Source organism: Branchiostoma lanceolatum, chromosome 10, assembly GCF_035083965.1.
Source record: "Branchiostoma lanceolatum isolate klBraLanc5 chromosome 10, klBraLanc5.hap2, whole genome shotgun sequence".
Lineage (NCBI taxonomy): Eukaryota > Metazoa > Chordata > Leptocardii > Amphioxiformes > Branchiostomatidae > Branchiostoma > Branchiostoma lanceolatum.
In genome coordinates this window covers 55,750-77,503 of record NC_089731.1, presented here as the reverse complement: position 1 = coordinate 77,503, position 21,754 = coordinate 55,750, and the positions used below count along the sequence as shown (strand labels likewise).

At 44.5% G+C, this 21,754-nt stretch overlaps 1 protein-coding gene across 2 annotated transcripts in view; it reads left to right on the top strand.

The window, feature by feature from the left end:
* The first annotated feature begins 9,932 nt into the window (after nucleotides 1–9,932).
* Nucleotides 9,933–21,754, top strand: part of LOC136442793 (D-glucuronyl C5-epimerase B-like) — a 54,766-nt gene continuing 42,944 nt past the window's right edge. Inside the window, exons 1-2 of one of the 2 annotated variants that reach the window (XM_066439713.1) lie at nucleotides 9,933–9,995; nucleotides 10,042–10,102. The gene's annotated coding sequence lies outside the window, so the exon portion shown is untranslated. The other variant, XM_066439712.1, reaches the window with a different exon arrangement.

The following is a 21,754-nucleotide window of genomic DNA, read 5'->3' as shown; positions in this document are numbered from 1 at the left end:
AGGAGAACCCTGTGCAGCTTCATGTGACCATTCAGCAGTGATTTGTGGCTGCCATAACTGAGCAGAACGTGCCATAACTAAGAAAGAGAGTTTCTGAAAGGTCGCGGGGATGCGGGGATGGGCCTGTGATGTGCAGTTTGGAGATGAGAAGGCAGCTTTAGTGCCGATGCTTTATACACGTTCTATTTCCATCGGACAGGAGCGGTGTTCGGGACGTTTTACAGTTCAAACTGTGAATGCTTCAACATTTAAACCTACCATTTAAGGCCCATGAAATCTAGCTCAGAGGACATAAAGGTAGATACAAAGCTGTGTATGAACAAATAACTGTATTTCTTCCTGTAATGGCTGTGTATGTGGTAATCCTGTATGCTGAATGACTGCATAGGTGTAGGCTTGTTGGTCTTGTCCTTGGTGCTGAACACACATCACTTGACAGGACTGGAAATAATTTTTGTCTGTCTCAGAAATTTTACCTGCATTTGGGAAACTTTCTGCAAGTGTCCAAGCCATTGATCTTGCCCTACAACAACATGAGCTGTTATAATTGATATAGATATGCTTATAACCTGTGGTTCATCATCTAGATAGCCTGAAATCTAAACATAGCAAACATTCCTGTGAACTGAAGGTTGTAGCTGCGCATCGCCAGCCCTGAGTCTGCATACTAATGAGGCATAAATCAATTAGCAGATCAAGTCATGTGGAGAGAGCGATTAGTCACTCTAACGAACAGCACTTAGGACCAATTTAGCGAGATTGTCCAGCGGATTATAAACATGACATGCCTCGGGTAGCTGCCGCTCTGGCAAACTTCAGAACAGATTGAGAATTGGTGCATCGTATATCTGATGTCTATACCTGGACTTACACATGATGGAATTGAGAATAGCATGGCTTGGGTCTTACACTTCTTGTCTTTTTAGGATGTGACTACATAAGCATTCTGAGACCATTTTTAGTTTCTTTCTTAATTCTCCCTGGATATCGTAATCTTAAAGTAAACACAGAGGTATACTTATGGATGGCAATAGTAGCTGGGAGGAAAACTTGAATCCGACCACATTAACGGGTAATATATATAATGGCACTTTGTGCCAAGGTGCAGACTATGTTTTCATGTTGATCTTCTAGTTTAGCATTAGTGTTTTTAAACGTGGAAACAAACAAATGGGTTGGATGTGGGTTTGGAAGTTCCTTTGAGTCCCTGAGACTTCTGGTCCAATGTTTAAAGTCAGTTCAGCAGATTCATCATGGTTAACGAGGCAGGTAACGAGGTGTATCCAGTTAACGAGGCATAACCAGCGGCTGCAGGTCTGAAGAAGACCCTATCAGGCGGACAGAGGTCTCCTGAGCTGTGCCTTCTGCCTGCCAAATCCTGCATCGATCCAACTTTGGGCTCAAGATGGAGCTCTGTCAGGAGATAGAAGCGCAGAGTATACGTAACAGTTAAACTCAAGCAACTGGGTAAGATTTGGAGACGGTCTGACGTCTCAGACAGCATCGGCTGTGTTTCCTCGGCGACTTAACAAGTATCTGGAGTAACCAGGTTTGGAACCCAACCTCAGAATTGATATGTGAATGAGGTGAAGTGAAGATAGGACTCCTCATCAGATAGAACCTCCTTGCCTCCTGGCTGGGTTATTGTGTGCTATCTGAGTATCTCTGTGGATCAATGGAACTGGCCTTCCCCTTTCCTTCCCTGGCAACTCACTGCTTCTTCTGAAATGGCATGAATTGATCAGGGTTGAGAGGAGGGTAGTCCGGGGGGAATTGAAGGTCTCCCCCATGAATTGAGCTGGCCGGTCCAGTTTAAACATAGTTAGGGCCAGTCCAGGGGTTTTCTGGCCCTCATTAATATGTATAAGCAGCAACACCTGTGCTGTATTGCTATGTGAACCAGTCAGAATTGCCTTGAAGAAGGTGACAGAGGGTCACCGAAACGTCGGTTGAATAAATCCCTTGGTTGTGAAAAAAAGAGTCTTTTTCTTCAGTGACTTACCAACCTGATGAAACTATTCACGGCAGTTTAAACATAGTTAGGGCCGGTCCAGGGGTTTTCTGGTCCAGTTTAAACATAGTTAGGGCCAGCCCAGGGGTTTTCTGGTCCAGTTTAAACATAGTTAGGGCCGGCCCAGGGGTTTTCTGGTCCAGTTTAAACATAGTTAGGGCCAGCCCAGGGGTTTTCTGGTCCAGTTTAAACATAGTTAGGGCCGGCCCAGGGGTTTTCTGGTCCAGTTTAAACATAGTTAGGGCCAGCCCAGGGGTTTTCTGGTCCAGTTTAAACATAGTTAGGGCCGGCCCAGGGGTTTTCTGGTCCAGTTTAAACATAGTTAGGGCCAGCCCAGGGGTTTTCTGGTCCAGTTTAAACATAGTTAGGGCCGGCCCAGGGGTTTTCTGGTCCAGTTTAAACATAGTTAGGGCCGGTCCAGGGGTTTTCTGGTCCAGTTTAAACATAGTTAGGGCCGGCCCAGGGGTTTTCTGGTCCAGTTTAAACATAGTTAGGGCCGGTCCAGGGGTTTTCTGGTCTAGTTTAAACATAGTTAGGGCCGGTCCAGGGGTTTTCTGGTCCAGTTTAAACATAGTTTATCATCATCATCATCATCATCATCATCATATTTCTTACGGTTAGAGTTGAAGTACACACAGTTCAGTTTCCAGTATTCTCTATGATGTATCTCGTCGGTCAGCTCTTTTCCACGGAACAAGTTTAACTCGATAAGTTTCTTATAAGATACAAAAGCATCAGGAAGGAAAATCTGGCTATGTCTGATACCGATATCATATCTGCTCAGCTCCGGTATCGAACATCGTATTGACTGCAGCGATGCCATCACATGATGAAGCACAGGGATCGTTTTCATGACAAATACAATATTCCCCAAATGCACCTGTAAAATACTGCTATTTATGACAGTCTCCTTTGTATACTGTACATGGGAAAAAAGTTGTCTCCGTATAGATCTTACCAAAAAACTAGTTACAAGAATTTTTCTGTCTGGTCTCAGTTGGTCTGTTTTTCGGGGAGTGGGTCATGTTTGTCCCATTTTGATGAAATTTGAAAAGAATGGACTAGACTTTTTTTTTCATTTTCAGACTATTCCTGCGTCTATTCCCTCTGATGAAAAGAAAATTATGCTGCAATTTTGTCAGAATGTGTCTGAACTCTGATACCGATAGTGTGGTATTTGTGTGTTAATACAACTTCAGTCTGGGCTGCAATGATGATATCACGTTAAGTGCAGAAATTGTTTTCATGGCAAATACAATTTCCTCCAGAAGCACTGGTGAAATACTTTGATTCATGCCCCCATTGTATACTGTACTGCGGTCAGGAATATTGTACTCATAAAAATGATGACATCAGCTAAAGCGCAGAAATTGTTTTTATGACAAATACAATATTCCCCAAATGTAGTAAGTGCGGGTGCTTTGTTCTGAATCAGCCTTTCCATTGGCAGAGAGGTAGCTGGGTAAAGGTAGGGAGATACTGGGTATGAAATGTTGCAAGAACAGGGAGGGAAATACTGGGTAAATGTGCACCTTTGTCCACACAAAATTGGAGCTGTGCACCTAATTTTTGACTGGGTGCACCAGGGCGTCAACATGGTACTATTGTAGTATTTGTACATAATATGCTGGATATTCTAGTGTCAGGGAAGATGGTAAAACATTTGCTGTATTACTTGTTTAACATTTTGGATATAGATGGTATTTCAGATTAAAGTTCTGAAGACAGGCAGTAGGGTTTGTAATTACATTTTGCTGATATTCTACTTTATCTTTAGTTAATGATATCAATGTTACATGTATGTTGTGCACTGAATTCTTTCACTGTGCATTAAGTTTAAGGTTATGACACTGCACCAGTGCACCCTTTCCCAATTATGAATTTCTAGCCCTGACTGAATGGCATTTGTAGATACCGTCGTATGGAATATTGCGTTAATGGGAGCGTTGCTATGATACTATCGCCGGGAGTTACCGCCAAAGCGGAGCCTGAAAGGCGGAGTTGCTCCGGGGGATTACGGATTCGAGCGCCGGGAACCAATTTAAAAGTCTATATTTGGATGAAGAGATCGCCGCGCAGCGATGGAGCCGTGCGCTGGGATGGCTTTATGACGATGGAGGGCTCTATTAAAGTTGTGTTGCTGGATCTGGGAACCCCTTACAGCTCATGATAGTATCATAATAGAACATCATTGGGCTGGAGACCCCTTACAGCTCATGATAGTATCATAATAGAACATCATTGGGCCATACATTCGGTATGACCATATATCTGGGGAGGGCATGTAGGGAATATTGCTCTCATTCTAACATTTGTAAATTTCCCTTCTGTTGGAGGGTGGTGGGGGGCTGTACAGGGTATATTTCATGGCATTGTGGCATAAGAGTTTGAGGCAGCAAAAACTTAGCAAGATAACTGCAAACGTAATTGACTGGAGGAAAAACGTGAACCTGACTAAATCCATTCCCTTAAAGGCAACCAAAGCAATATTACTTATTAGGGCCCAAAATATGGAAATAAAAAAATGCTGATATATTAATGGTAGTGAAATTTACTAACACTATTTAGCACATTTGCGTAATAACTTCTTACTTAGATCAGAGTCTAACTGGAAATGTGGATGTTTCCTGCCCCCAGACCCGATCGCCCTCCACAGGGAAATCCTGCCGCTGAGTTCCTCGCTCCATTGTGGAGCGTTTATCGACCTTAATCGCGGGGGTGGCGGCACTTTGTGTCGGCTCTCCTGCAGCAAATCAGTTTACAGATGAAAACGGCGTCTCTGTGGACGGCTGCAAATCATGATGGAGAAATTACAACTTCCCACTTCAGAGTTTAACACGGGGATTTCCGACCTGTCCAAGTTGTGGATACACTGCAATATTCTGTGATATCTTCTGATATTTTGGAGTAGAAATATAATTAGTGTCTGTAACAAACAGTTGCTGCAGTTCTGCTCTTTCTGCATGGGGGAGCTGCAAGAAGATGTATTTGTCAACGAACAAAACAAGAATTTCACAGCGAAAGTAAATAACAACGTTTGCACTACTTACTGCTAGCGAACATATTAAACATCCAGTCTTATTATGTAGTCATATATTGTATCTGTATGTCATGTATGTATTCAAGGGACACCTGAAAAATATGACAAGGGACCTGAGTGTGGTTCTTCAATCTGGTGAAACAAATGCAAATATTGCACATTTGCAGTATCTGAATATAAATACTCACTATACAACTGCATGTAGTAGATCTTTAGGATGCCTCCCTGACTTGTGCATGTGTATGGGTCCCATGTAGAAGTAGAAGCTCCTCCCCCCTGACTTGTACATGTGGGTCCCATGTAGAAGCAGAAGCTCCTCCCCCCTGACTTGTACATGTGGGTCCCATGTAGAAGCAGAAGCTCCTCCCCCCTGACTTGTACATGTGGGTCCCATGTAGAAGTAGAAGCTCCTCCCCCCTGACTTGTACATGTGGGTCCCATGTAGAAATAGAGGCTCCCCCCCCCTGACTTGTACATGTGGGTCCCATGTACAAGCGGAAGCTCCTCCCCCCTGACTTGTACATGTGGGTCCCATGTAGAAGGAGAAGCTCCTCCCCCCTGACTTGTACATGTGGGTCCCATGTAGAAATAGAGGCTCCCCCCCCCTGACTTGTACATGTGGGTCCCATGTACAAGCGGAAGCTCCTCCCCCCTGACTTGTACATGTGGGTCCCATGTAGAAGGAGAAGCTCCTCCCCCCTGACTTGTACATGTGGGTCCCATGTAGAAGTAGAAGCTCCTCCCCCCTGACTTGTACATGTGGGTCCCATGCAGAAGTAGAAGCTCCTCCCCCCTGACTTGTACATGTGGGTCCCATGTAGAAGCAGAAGCTCCTCCCCCCTGACTTGTACATGTGGGTCCCATGTAGAAGTAGAAGCTCCTCCCCCCTGACTTGTACATGTGGGTCCCATGTAGAAATAGAGGCTCCTCCCCCCTGACTTGTACATGTGGGTCCCATGTACAAGCGGAAGCTCCTCCCCCCTGACTTGTACATGTGGGTCCCATGTAGAAGTAGAAGCTCCTCCCCCCTGACTTGTACATGTGGGTCCCATGTAGAAGCAGAAGCTCCTCCCCCCTGACTTGTACATGTGGGTCCCATGTAGAAGTAGAAGCTCCTCCCCCCTGACTTGTACATGTGGGTCCCATGTAGAAGCAGAAGCTCCTCCCCCCTGACTTGTACATGTGGGTCCCATGTAGAAGCAGAAGCTCCTCCCCCCTGACTTGTACATGTGGGTCCCATGTAGAAGTAGAAGCTCCTCCCCCCTGACTTGTACATGTGGGTCCCATGTAGAAATAGAGGCTCCTCCCCCCTGACTTGTACATGTGGGTCCCATGTACAAGCGGAAGCTCCTCCCCCCTGACTTGTACATGTGGGTCCCATGTAGAAGTAGAAGCTCCTCCCCCCTGACTTGTACATGTGGGTCCCATGTAGAAGGAGAAGCTCCTCCCCCCTGACTTGTGCATGTGGGTCCCATGTAGAAGTAGAAGCTCCTCCCCCCTGACTTGTACATGTGGGTCCCATGCAGAAGTAGAAGCTCCTCCCCCCTGACTTGTGCATGTGGGTCCCATGTAGAAGGAGAAGCTCCTCCCCCCTGACTTGTACATGTGGGTCCCATGTAGAAGGAGAAGCTCCTCCCCCCTGACTTGTGCATGTGGGTCCCATGTAGAAGTAGAAGCTCCTCCCCCCTGACTTGTACATGTGGGTCCCATGTACAAGCGGAAGCTCCTCCCCCCTGACTTGTACATGTGGGTCCCATGTAGAAGGAGAAGCTCCTCCCCCCTGACTTGTGCATGTGGGTCCCATGTACAAGCAGAAACTCCTCCTCCCAAATCAGAGTACCCACCGTTTCCTCAGGCATGCGGAGTTCAGGCCTCACTGCAACATTTGTCTGATCTCAATCCATCCATGACTGATCTGTTTGCGTATGTTCAAAAGTCTATTTAGTCGGGAAGCTTTCAGCCCGGCCGGCCGGCGGAGCCCTTTCAAGGCGGGTTTACCGAGGGGCTTTAAGCCACTCATCCTCGAGATTGGAGCGATAGACGCTGAAACATCACACCGGTTTGTAAGGAGGGTAAACGTAGCCACATCTCAGGGTTGTGAACTAGTGTCCAGTGAACTACGAAATCAAGCAAAGATTTAACCCTCTCCCTGCTGCCCAGCCCTGTAATGATACAAGTTTGTGCCTGAAGGCTACTGCAGCAGGGAGAAGTTAATACATGTACTACTAGTTACTACCAGTAACGATACAGGTTTGTGCCTGAAGGCTACTGCAGCAGGGAGAAGTTAATACATGTACTACTAGTTACATGTACATGTACTACTAGTTAACCCTCTCCCCGCTGCCTAGCCCTGTAACGATACAGGTTTGTGCCTGAAGGCTACTGCAGCAGGGAGAAGTTAATACATGTACTACTAGTTACATGTACATGTACTACTAGTTAACCCTCTCCCCGCTGCCCAGCCCTGTAACGATACAGGTTTGTGCCTGAAGGCTACTGCAGCAGGGAGAAGTTAATACTATTGTACTACTAGTTACTACCAGTAACGATACAGGTTTGTGCCTGAAGGCTACTGCAGCAGGGAGGAGGTTAAAGTGATCCCGTCCTGCTGAATTAGGAGATAAAAATCGTTCTGTGGAACGGAAGGGATTTCAGCAGGGATGATAGATTGTCTCGTTAAATCCCCACTTTAATTAAAACGCTGACATTCCCGAACACTTCTGTGATGGATTCCCCGACACCGTGGATCCTACCTTTGTCTGTCCTAAACAACGCTGCATAATGATAAATCATATCAAGTCTTGTCTCCCTGTCTCTCCTCGTTAATTATCAGGCTAATTATCTCATGTTTTACGGCTTAATTACTTTGTCACCTCCCGTGTATCTATAATTAAATCGGGACGCGTGCGGAGTTGTGGTTTAGGATGAAATACGGGGTAATAACTTTGCCGTCAACAGGTCCTTAATGCCATTGTGCCGCGACGCTAAACCTGTGAGGAGAAATTACTCCCCACATAAATCGCTTTATAACTGCCTCTGATCTAATTATGGGGTTTAGCTGTGATGGGGGGGGGGTTGTTGTCCGGGAGGCAGCAAGTATTTAATTTCTTGGTTCTCAGAGTTGAAACAAAAAAAGAAATGAAGCGAAAAAGTAATGAAAATATGAGCAAGTTATTTCAGTGTTTGTTACGTAAAGTTTAGCCTTTCATAAATGAATGAAGCAGTCAGGTGGAGTGAATAAAAGCAAAAAAAGAAACAGGTAACCCGTGATAGGTCCAAATGCCATAAAGTTGGCATATCAGGCTGGTTAAAATTTCAACAAAGGGATTTTCAGCTGTTTTTTATGCCATTGGTACATGGGAAACTATAATGACTATAGGGACACAATGGACTTTCTTAAACCGTCGTAGCCCAACTTCAGCCTTTTCGGGTTGATTTTAACACAATAAAACTTGTGATGTTTCTACCTTTTTTTTCTCTCATATTAAGAATAAATGAAGTGGCAAATCTGAGAACCCAGAAATTGTATTATTGTGGCCTGAAGATCTTCCACAACTGGAGATAAAGAAGACTAATTTTGAGCGCTGCCCCCGCAAGCTGATTAATTCTATCGAACGATCCGCGTTCCCATCAAAGAAATATCATCCATGTTTACCATTGATGGATGGTGAATATAAATTGCGTTTTGCGGCGAGGCGACATTTTCCTTTATTGGGTTCCTCCGGATGTCAGCGGTTTGTAATTGGATTCCTTAAGAATGTATAACCTTATAATATAGGCATACTAAGCTTATAATATAGGCATACAAACCTTATAATATAGGCATACAAACCTTATAATATAGGCATACAAACCTTATAATATAGGCATACAAACCTTATAATATAGGCATACAAACCTTATAATATAGGCATACAAACCTTATAATATAGGCATACAAACCTTATAATATAGGCATACAAACCTTATAATATAGGCATACAAACCTTATAATATAGGCATACAAACCTTATAATATAGGCATACAAACCTTATAATATAGGCATACAAACCTTATAATATAGGCATACAAACCTTATAATATAGGCATACAAACCTTATAATATAGGCATACAAACCTTATAATATAGGCATACAAACCTTATAATATAGGCATACAAACCTTATAATATAGGCATACAAACCTTATAATATAGGCATACAAACCTTATAATATAGGCATACAAACCTTATAATATAGGCATAGCACAGAAGATGTAAATCAGGGCTTTTGGTCGAGCTCCGTGGCTTGATTGAACAGCTTGTTGGGTAGAAACTTTGATGGGATTTTCCTCTCAGTCTGTCAGTTTTGTGTATGGTTGCCAATTTATGTAATGCTTCAATTCCAGACGTTAGTGGTTTTAACCTGAGGAAACTTGGCTTGTCTCTACCAGACTTTGAGAGCTAAAATATAACATAAAAGCTCGGCCTGACTATATACAATAAAGGGTGAATAGTTACATGGCCAGAGGAGTTTGATTATATTTATCAAAGTCAACCAGAGCCCAGAGCAGACTGGGGTCTCCTGAGGCCAACTGGACTCTCCTGTCCAGATAACTCCTGGAGAAGTTCCAGTGCAAGGATTCCCTGCTAACTTCCAGTGCAAGTAGTCTGGCAAGTAGGACTTGCAGGAATAGGTAGATTTATTTGATGCTCAATAAGTTTAAGTGCAAATTTTCATTACTTGGACACAAGTTCATCTGGAAGAGTAATACTATGTTCTCCATGAGAAATTCTACCGTTAGTAATCTTACTAAATTATATGATAAGATATCGAACCTGAATGTCCAGTGTTGATAATTGTTTAATTTGTCGTTTCCCTTTTTCTCTATTCTTCAGTAATCTGAAGTAGAGGTCATCTGAGAGTGAAAGTGCAGGGAAGACTTTAAGGACCACCATGTGGAGGTGGAAGTGAAAGTGCAGGGAAGACTTGAAGGACCACCATGTGGAGGTAGCACTTCGGATGGACCGATGAACCAAGAACTGACAGAGAACAACACCACACGTTAAAGGTACATTAGGCAACATTTTATTCTACAGGTGACAACAGTGTGAGTCCTCCGCAACTGTGTAGTTGGTTTTACTTGACAGGATGCTGACATACACACAGTATTGAGGGGGCAGTGCATGAACTACTGCTGAACTTCTGTCTGTCTCTGACATACAACAGTACTGGGGGTGGGGGGCCTTGGTTCAGCAACTGTGTTGTTGGTTGCACCTTACATGATGCTGACATACATACATGCAGTACTGTGGGTGGGGGGGGCGTTGGTTCAGCAACTGTGTTGTTGGTTGCACCTTACATGATGCTGACATACTGATGTACAGACAGCCCTGTGTTGTTGGTTGTACCTTACATGATGCTGACATACTGATGTACAGACAGCCCTGTGTTGTTGGTTGCACCTTACATGATGCTGACATACTGATGTACAGACAGCCCTGTGTTGTTGGTTGTACCTTACATGATGCTGACATACAGATGTACAGACAGCCCTGTGTTGTTGGTTGTACCTTACATGATGCTGACATGCAGATGTACAGACAGCCCTGTGTAGTTGGTTGTGCCTTACATGATGCTGACATACTGATGTACAGACAGCCCTGTGTTGTTGGTTGTGCCTTACATGATGCTGACATGCAGATGTACAGACAGCCCTGTGTTGTTGGTTGTACCTGACAGGATGCTGACATGCAGATGTACAGACAGCCCTGTGTAGTTGGTTGCACCTTACATGATGCTGACATACAGATGTACAGACAGCCCTGTGTTGTGTGTTGGTTGTACCTTACATGATGCTGACATACAGATGTACAGACAGCCCTGTGTTGTTGGTTGCACCTTACATGATGCTGACATACAGATGTACAGACAGCCCTGTGTTGTGTGTTGGTTGCACCTTACATGATGCTGACATACAGATGTACAGACAGCCCTGTGTTGTGTGTTGGTTGTACCTTACATGATGCTGACATGCAGATGTACAGACAGCCCTGTGTTGTGTGTTGGTTGCACCTTACATGATGCTGACATACAGATGTACAGACAGCCCTGTGTTGTGTGTTTCACACCTGAACTTCTGCCTGTCTCCAGTTGTCTCTATATATTTATGGAGGCAGTTCCATGATTTTACCATGATGGTAGAGAATTAGGAAGGATTGTTTGTAACTTGTGGCCTGAGAGCTAAACCTTTGCGGTACACTGCACGGTTCTTCAGATTTTCTCGTACACTTAACATGCTTGTCTTAGCTCAGTAACAAGCATCCCTGCTGTTCTGGGTTATTAAGTGTTTCCTTTAAGATTTCAGGGTAGACGTCTTGAAAGTGCTGGTGTGAATCTGGTGAATAAGGAAGCAGTTTCTCCTCGGGAAGCTGTCAGATCTTCCTGCTTTTAAGGAAATGGCATTTCTGGAAACCTGAGCACTCTGCTGCCGCTGTAATGTGTATTGATCTGTGTGGGAGTTAGAGTGCTGAAGTTTCACACGTATAACATGTGCAGGCGTTGGTGTGGTGTGTACTGCATACTCAGGCAACACCAGGTCATCGTCAGGGTTCTCAGGCGTTTTGAAATGAAAACTTAGTAAGAAGACAACATGAAAACAGACTGGAAATAAAACTTGCATCTGACTTTGACTTGACTTTATTCACTCCCTAAAAGCAGGGAGGTTTAAACCTTGCCAAAAGGAAAACTGAGTACACCACGGTATAAACCTCTATGATGACTCGCTCCAGCTGTTTCCTTGTAGTTTTTCCAGTTCAGCAAGTTGTTGTTACACTTGTTTGGTCTTATTGAAGGTTAGATGGAAGTTCATAATGTTGCACCTGTTCTAGTTTGCTGAAGGTGGGAGTTCAGAAGCTACATGTTGTATTTTTTTCTAATCATGATATGACTGAACCTTACAGAAGTGCCCCATGTGTTACCGACAGGCAGTTATGGATGGCTGTGGTTACAAGTTAATTAAAGGATTCTGTGTTCATCAGTTCGTTAATTAGGGAAGCAGGTCTGACGAGCCTCCTTGCTCTGCCGGGCTGAGCTAGGCTTGGCGCCGGGAAGGGGAGCTGGGAGAATATTAGTCAAACCCACCAGGAATAGCCCTGATTATTATCACATCATATCCACAGGTACCAGGCCACGCACTCTGGGTTCTGACTAGGAATATCGTTACCGCTTTTATCCACCAATGTTATTAACTTTCCTGTCCAAGCCTGTACAGCAGATATCTTTTATCCACCAATGTTATTAACTTTCCTGTCCAAGCCTGTATAGCAGATATCTTTTATCAGCGTTTCTGTAGCTTATTTGAAGGATGGAAGTTTATTGGAAATTTATGCCTAAAGGGGAAGAAAAGTAATGTTTTTACGATGTGATTGTAAAAACATCATGATCATTTGTTACATTTTTGAGATGTTTTTACCAGGTTGTACTGAACGGAGTTTGACGTTGAGTTGGTGACTTTCATACTTAGTGTCGCAGCAGTGTCTGGTCTTGGCAGAGACTACGTAAAGTTAGTTTAGCTGGACGTGAGCTTTCCGACGGTGGCAGATTGTCCAATCTGTCTGCCTTATTGGGGTTTAGCCGGGCGCACCGCGGTCTCGGGACAATCAATGGCAGAGTTGGTTTACATTTCCCCGAGCGGCACAAGTATCGGCGGTCGTTACTGGGCTCTGGACGGGTCCAGACTTCAAATCTGACAGCATTTGTGAAAATCTGTTGCTTGAAAGATTGATTCATTTGGTACGTAGCATAATTTTAGATCAATGTCTTAAGATTACAGTACAAGGAAATGTCTTAAATTACACTACTGATTGTTGAAATAATTGTTTTTTTAAAGACCAATAGAAAATGTTCATTGTCTTGAATATGTAAAAGAATATCTTGGATCTGGAAAGGAAACTGTGAAGACTAGGGCAAATGTTAGGCTACCTTGAACTGCAGTAAACTTGGTTCTGCCTCCTTGAGTTTCTTACTAATGTTATGTTTCACCGCCCCTCATCATGACTCTCTTATTAGCGATTTGATGGATCGGCTCCAAACAGAGACTCAGTAACTCACACTAAAGTGGAGATAATACAGGCGGCGGCAAGAGCAGGGGGGAGTTATTGTGGAGGTAATACAGGCGGCAAGAGCAGGGGGGGGGGGGGTATTGTGGAGGTAATACAGGCGGCAAGAGCAGGGGGGGGTATTGTGGAGGTAATACAGGCGGCAAGAGCAGGGGGGGTATTGTGGAGGTAATACAGGCGGCAAGAGCAGGGGGAGTTATTGTGGAGGTAATACAGGCTGCGGCAAGAGCAGGGGGGGTTGTTGTGGAGATAATACAGGCGGCAGCAAGAGCAGGGGGGGTTGTTGTGGAGGTTATACAGGCGGCAAGAGCAGGGGGGTTATTGTGGGGGTAATACAGGCGGCGGCAAGAGCAGGGGGGGTTATTGTGGAGGTAATACAGGCGGCGGCAAGAGCAGGGGGGGTTGTTGTGGAGATAATGCAGGCGGCGGCAAGAGCAGGGGGGGTTGTTGTGGAGATAATACAGGCGGCAAGAGCAGGGGGGGTTATTGTGGGGATAATACAGGCGGCAAGAGCAGGGGGGGTTATTGTGGAGATAATACAGGCAGGGGCAAGAGCAGGGGGGGTTATTGTGGAGGTAATACAGGCGGCGGCAAGAGCAGGGGGGTTGTTGTGGAGATAATACAGGCGGCAAGAGCAGGGGGGGTTATTGTGGAGGTAATACAGGCGGCAAGAGCAGGGGGGGTTGTTGTGGAGGTAATACAGGCGGCAAGAGCAGGGGGGTATTGTGGAGGTAATACAGGCGGCAAGAGCAGGGGGGGTTGTTGTGGAGATAATACAGGCGGCGGCAAGAGCAGGGGGGGTTATTGTGGAGATAAATACAGGCGGCGGCAAGAGCAGGTGGTTTATTGTTGAGGTAATACAGGCGGCAAGAGCAGGGGGGGTATTGTGGGGGTAATACAGGCGGTCAAGAGCAGGGGGAGTTATTGTGGAGGTAATACAGGCGGCGGCAAGAGCAGGTGGGTTATTGTTGAGGTAATACAGGCGGCAAGAGCAGGGGGGGTTGTTGTGGAGGTAATACAGGCGGCAAGAGCAGGGGGGGTTATTGTGGAGATAATACAGGCGGCGGCAAGAGCAGGGGGGGTTATTGTGGAGATAATACATGCGGCGGCAAGAGCAGGGGGGGTTATTGTGGAGATAATACAGGCAGCGGCAAGAGCAGGGGGGGTTATTGTGGAGGTAATACAGGCAGCAAGAGCAGGGGGGGTTGTTGTGGAGATAATACAGGCGGCGGCAAGAGCAGGGGGGGGGGTTATTGTGGAGGTAATACAGGCGGTCAAGAGCAGGGGGGTATTGTGGAGGTAATACAGGCAGCAAGAGCAGGGGGGGTATTGTGGGGGTAATACAGGCGGTCAAGAGCAGGGGGGGTATTGTGGAGGTAATACAGGCGGCAAGAGCAGGGGGGGTTATTGTGGAGATAATACAGGCGGCGGCAAGAGCAGGGGGGGTTATTGTGGAGATAATGCAGGCGGCGGTAAGAGCAGGGGGGGTTGTTGTGGAGATAATACAGGCGGCGGCAAGAGCAGGGGGGGTTGTTGTGGAGATAATGCAGGCGGCGGCAAGAGCAGGGGGGGTTATTGTGGAGATAATACAGGCTGCGGCAAGAGCAGGGGGGGTTGTTGTGGAGATAATACAGGCGGCAAGAGCAGGGGGGGTTGTTGTGGAGATAATACAGGCGGCGGCAAGAGCAGGGGGGGTTATTGTGGAGGTAATACAGGCGGCGGCAAGAGCAGGGGGGAGTTATTGTGGAGGTAATACAGGCGGCAAGAGCAGGGGGGGTTATTGTGGAGGTAATACAGGCGGCGGCAAGAGCAGGGGGGAGTTATTGTGGAGGTAATACAGGCGGCAAGAGCAGGGGGGGTTGTTGTGGAGATAATACAGGCGGCGGCAAGAGCAGGGGGGTTGTTGTGGAGGTAATACAGGCGGCGGCAAGAGCAGGGGGGGTTATTGTGGAGATAATACAGGCGGCAAGAGCAGGGGGGGTTATTGTGGGGATAATACTAGCCTCCGTTGCAGTCCTTTTCCCCGCAGCGTGTTTTTTTTTCCAATTTTTTTGGGGGGGGGGGGGGGGGGGGCGCCACGTATCTGCTTGGGATCCCGTATCCGCCGTGCCTCTGTGTCCGCTATAGACCCTGTGTCCGCTGCTGGGGAAGGACTGCGTTTTGTCGCTTCCAGCAAAGGCCCATCAAAAATCACTTATCACCATTGCCATGGATGTGCGAACTTCCCGTAATAAACACGGCCAGCGCGGGGAAATCTTCATGCCCCTTTGAGCAGCGACAACGTTCTAACGGTTGCCGGGATGTCTTTTCAAAACACGACGGACGGACACCTAAATGAACGAACCTTTCGCATTTTTTCCTTCGTACATCCATCGAAGTTGCTATAATGATTTTGTGCTTTTCGTGCAAGGAAACGTGGCTCAAACATGTCTCACAAAGCGTGAGAAAGCTGCAATACTTTCTCCGCGCACGCTGCGCTAGACAATGGCCGATCATAATCTAACCCCTGACCCTTTGTTGTCTTCTCTGTCGTATAAGAAACACTCTAATTATAAGATCTCTTAGCTACGACGGCTGAATCCACAGAAGATATCAGCAATAGAAAGAAACATCAGGCCACATTTCAGACAATTTGTAACTCGACTTTGAAGACAACATGATAATCATTTGCAAGGAAGCATGCGTCACTTCACGTGGGCTTTGTGCAACGTAACATTTGAATTGCTTCTCGTGGTAGTGTGAATTACTTCTCCCGGTAGTAGGGGTGGATACCGGTTCGGCTCGATCAGGTTCGAGTCCAGGTTCAGGTCCAGAGGTTTAGGTTCAGGTCCGGACCTGAACCTAAACCTGATCCTGCCTAGTTGATATCTTGGTGTACTTAGGTAATATCAAACCAATAACTGGTTATGTATTTGAACGTTCAGGGTGCAAAATACTTTTTTGAGCCAGGTTGCCAAGTAATAGTCCTATTAATCAAAACTAACATCCTGGAATATAATTTCAAAAATATTCATGCAAAATTATAGTCAGTAGTAAGCAAAAAAGCTCAGTAGTACAAAACACAAAAGCAGTATAGTATATCAAACAACTTTTTAAAAAGATTGAAGAAATAATTCAGTTGATAGTAGAGTTTCTAATGTAACAACAACAATAAAGGAAATTACTTAAGTTTGCCCCTACAGATAAACTATGACCAAAAAAACTCCTTGCTATGACTGAAACAGTGTTAGAATCATTATCAACCTATCATGAACCCGCAGTGTGACTAAGGGTCGCTAGAGGGCGGTAGTGTCACCACCATATTCCATATATGGAACATGCAAATGAGCTTGCATTCTCCTCTATGGCAGCCATCTTTTGTTTTGCCCAGGGTTTGTTTTCGTCTTTTCCGGTTCAAATTCCACGATCTATGGAGGGTTTTGGGTGGTTCAAAAGGAACAGGTGTTGATTTCTTTGTTTCAAGTGAAGATTTATCGAATTTTATGAGAGTGACAGTGTGTTTTAGTGAGTTTCCAGGGAGTTTATGGGGATACATGATGCCGATTCGGCACCAACCTCGTGGCTGTGTGGTAACTTTTATGTTTTTTTTTTCGTAGCACATTTCAGTATCGACCTAAAACTGAACAAACAGCTATAGAAAGAGATGAATATGGACTTATTTTTGGCTAATCTAGTTTGATTCAAGGTTATTTTTCCCCTTCTGTGGCCAGAGTACTAAGGAGATGTCTAAATATTCTAATATTTCTACTTTGTTCCAACTTCCGGGTTCAAAAAACCGGTTCACGACTTTCGGTTTTTTTGACCCGGTTCTTGCATGTTTTTCCGGTCCAAACCGGTCCAGTCGAACCGATATCCACCCCTACCCGGTAGTGTTAATTACTTCTCGCGGATACATTAATTGCCTTTGCTGGAAGCGACAAAACGCAGTCCTTCCCCAGCAGCGGACACAGGGTCTATAGCGGACACAGAGGCACGGCGGATACGGGATCCCAAGCAGATACGTGGCGCCCCCCCCCCCCCCCCCCAAAAAAAAAATTGAAAAAAAAAACTTGTTAAAGGGAAACTCCTGAATGTTGAACTTGACATTGTGCCTGATGTGCTTTGGCATTTTTGATATACGCCCTCACCCCGAGGTGTTTAATACTCCACAAAAGGGGAAGGTCAATATTGTTCAAAGCTAAAGGAAGTCTTCAAAGGCTGGAGGCTTCAACTTTTGTGTCATGATTGCACTCTGCAAAGTTACCAGTAATTGCAAATGATGAGGACTTGCTTGGTGCCCTTAGAGTCTACCTGTATGATCAAAGGCATTCAGACATGTGGTACCATAGCCTGTTATTAGAATAGAAAATAAGGGTTATTGCCTGCATGCAAGCTGAAGTCTTACATTTGTAATTCGATCATCTCACTCCTTTGCTGTAATTATTGGATGCGGAGTTAGTGTGATTATTATAATCCCACAGTGTTTAATAAGGACTATCGCTTACCTGTAATTGTGTGGGATGTGTGATTACTAGTGTTGTAATATCACAGTGTTTAATAAGGGCTATCGCTTACCCAGACTGTAATTGTTTGGGATGTTTCATTACTTCACATATGTAGATGGCAGGTTTGGATGACGTTTATCTGAAATGCCTCTGTAATTATCATCAATCCCAGAAGGATGTGAATAAGTCAGCGACATGTTCACTCTGCTGTCACTCAGAGCTCCCTCTGAAATGGAAATGCGACTGAAGCCACTTCCTGAGGTTCAGTGTTTCTGCTGTGTTGCTCTACGGACTTTAACAGCCACTCGTTGTTGTATGATGTTGAGTAGACCAGGTCTGGGCTCCATGAACGTTACTCCGCAGGTCCACATAAGGAGATGGCAGGTTTGGATGAAGTCCTGATGGCTGTAGGAACATTAGCAGACCAGGTCTGGGCTCTATGAACGTTACTCTGCAGGTCTGGGCTCTAGGAACGTTAGCAGACCAGGTCTGGGCTCTATGAACATTACTCCGCAGGTCTGGGCTCCATGACCGTTAATCCGCAGGTCTGGGCTCTATGACCGTTACTCGGCAGGTCCAGGTCTATCTGCTGTCCTAACGAGGATTAATCACCCACAGTTTAGCCGCAGCGACACCGCCGGCCGACCACTCAGCGAACATTGATTTCTGTAATCCATAATCCATTTGTTGGAAAATTGTTTTTAATCTCTGCTGGAAGCTACAGTACCTGCCCAGCCTGTGGAGACCATTCATGTGTAACGGTGTTTCTTCCTGTTGTCTAGTATTTTATTATGAAATGGTGTTTCTCCTTGTCGTCTAGTATTTTATTATGAAATGGCGTTTCTTCTTGTTGTCTAGTATTTTATTATGAAATTGTGGACTTCGCAGGGCTTGAAATACCCTCTGACCTTAAATTTTTGAAACAAAACAAAACCAAAATTGTTTGTAAGAGGATGTACAAACCTGCAACTTGCCTGCCCTCCAAATTCTGCACTGTTCCTACAAGAAGGCTGTTATGTATCATAATTATGTTCCCAGCCACTTCCTTAGCCAAACCTTGTGTTGTTTCAGGCTAAAATGCTACAGCCGGCAGTTTTACAGATAATAGTAAACATGACAAAATAAAAACCCCTCACCCCTTGCTAAAAGTCATGATTATGTGACACTCATACTGAACACATCACACGCTTCAGGCAATTAATCCATCCAAGCTGGGAAACACCTGGCACAGGGGATAATGAATTTCCCCAGTTGATGTAAACCTCGGTAACTGCCAAGGACAAAGCTCGGAGGTTGATAATGAAGGCCCGCCGGCGGCATGTTGTAATAAGCCCTGTGCATGGGGGAGTTGTTTTTGTGCCCGGCTGTTATTGGCATATTAGACTGATCAATCTTCTTCATGTGTGCCGATAATGTTGTTGTTGGTGGTGCTGTTCAATAGAATAGGGCCTATCCTTGGTGCTGAAGTATTGACTATTGTTACACGGAAAGACAACAAAATCATCATTTCTAGGTTTATGGTAGTCTGAAAGTGAAGCTGAGCCATATACATTTCAAGTGTTTGAGATGTATGAATTATATTAGGAAATATGTGATATTTGCAGTCAGACTGTATGTTAATCTAATTCTAATTTTTATCAGGTAAACCTTGAATGGAAATCCCCACCCCTGGTGTTAATAGAGTTATCTGTGGTTTACTTATTACTGTGGATTTAAAAAGGACTTAAGTGTTTATCTTTGGGATTTATCTATTAGTTAAATGGAAAGCAGGGCAATAAATAACTGTAGAACTCCTGCAATGAAAGGGTGATAACTTATGACTTATATTGATGAGGGTAGCATTTTGATTGTTCAATGTTGGGAATATTTGTTTGATAAAATATCTGTTCTAAGAAAACAGCATTAATAGTATTTTACTTCTTCTGGTCAGCCTTTTTGCTGTTTCTCTGTTCAGTTTGTAAGCAGGATCATTTGTGAGATCAAGGTGTATCATGATACCATAATCTAGAATTTCTACTTAAGAACTTATCACCCTCCCATTTCCTAATGCTATCTGGCCTGTCTGTACCCTATAAAAATTGTATAAAATGAACCAATAGTAAAATCCTGAGTAAAACTTTGTGAATGGGAATAGTGACTCTTTTTTTTAAAATGGGAAAAACAGGGAAGGTTATTCTGAGAAGCAACAGGAAAAGTTGGTGTGGCCGAAGAATGTTAAGCGGAGCGTGCCTTCAGCATGAGGAGTAAGAATGTTAAGCGGAGCGTGCCATCAGCATGAGGAGTGATTGCGGAGGGTCAGAGGGGAAACGGTGGTGTCAAGCCTGTCCAATCGCAGCCCTCGTTGCACAGCTAATGATCCATGACGAGCTTCTGTCTTGTTCAGCAGTGCTGGAAGCTGCTGCCTCCCCCTTGGGGTCTCTCACCCAAGTTCCCCCGGGTCTCTCGCCCGCGTTCCCTGGGGCTTCTCATTTGGGATCTATCACCACTGGTAGCGATTCATGTTATCACCTTTAACTGGGTACAGGGGAAATTATGACCTTAAAACAGACATGAAATATGTGATGTACCTACCGTACATGTGCATTGTTAGTCTGCTGAGTAGATAGTTGTTCGAATCCCAAGCAGGCCCTAATGTTGTGCCCTTGGGAAAGGTGCAAAACTGTTGTTACTGCAATAACTGTGTCAAGTTTCAGACCTAGTTATTCTTACTGTACAAACCTGGTGTGTTACTGCAATATCAGTGTAGAGTTTCAGACCTAGTTATTCTTACTGTACAAACCTGGTGTGTTACTGCAATATCAGTGTAGAGTTTCAGACCTAGTTATTCTTACTGTACAAACCTGGTGTGTTACTGCAATATCAGTGTAGAGTTTCAGACCTAGTTATTCTTACTGTACAAACCTGGTGTGTTACTGCAATATCAGTGTAGAGTTTCAGACCTAGTTATTCTTACTGTACAAACCTGGTGTGTTACTACAATATCAGTGTAGAGTTTCAGACCTAGTTATTCTTACTGTACAAACCTGGTGTGTTACTGCAATATCAGTGTCAAGTTTCAGACCTAGTTATGCTTACTGTACAAACCTGGTGTGTTACTGCAATATCAGTGTCAAGTTTCAGACCTAGTTATTCTTACTGTACAAACCTGGTGTGTTACTGCAATAACTGTCAAGTTTCAGACCTAGTTATGCTTACTGTACAAACCTGGTGTGTTACTGCAATATCAGTGTCAAGTTTCAGACCTAGTTATGCTTACTGTACAAACCTGGTGTGTTACTGCAATATCAGTGTCAAGTTTCAGACCTAGTTATTCTTACTGTACAAACCTGGTGTGTTACTGCAATATCAGTGTAGAGTTTCATATCTAGCCTGACGTGTCGCTGTCCTTTCTGTCCTTTCATGTTGGATGAGTCCCAAGTTTGTCCATGATTTTTTTTTTTTTTTTTTATTCTGTCATATTTATCCAGGGTGGCCCTGCTCAGTGGTTACCACTGCTTTTCAGAGGGGCCCTGCCATACATAAAATAACTGATAATACAGACAGAAATATCAACATATAGAAATAATAACAATAAAGATCATAATGAAAACAATGAAGGTAATGATAACAATAGTAAATAAATGATAACAATCATAGTACAAATCATAATACAAATCATAATACAAGTCAAATCATAATCAAATCCGTTCCATGTCATTGAGGGGTCAGAGGTCATGCCAGTCCTTGCCAAGTGTTACATTTGTTTTTAAAGACAGACATTTTCTGCTCCGTCATGATTCCTCCCCATGTTCGCCTTGATTGATCGAAGTAAGGTCTGGCCAACGCCCAACATCAGTTCTTGTTGCTTGGTTACTGCTGAAGGATAACTTCCTGTTACGCCATGTTCAGTCTGACTTAATCAGAATGGTTAGTTTGGAATGAGTATTAGAAACAAAGCAATGCTTGTTTCTGTCAGTTTTCCATCGACAGATCAATGTTGCATTACTCTTTCTTTAACGGGATTGCAACAATTTTCCAACCCCTTTTTGATACATATTCAGCTGTGCCTGAATGGTCCAGCGATTACCCAAACTCCATCGAGCCGTCTGCCTCCGAGTGTCCCATAATTGCGCCGTCTGA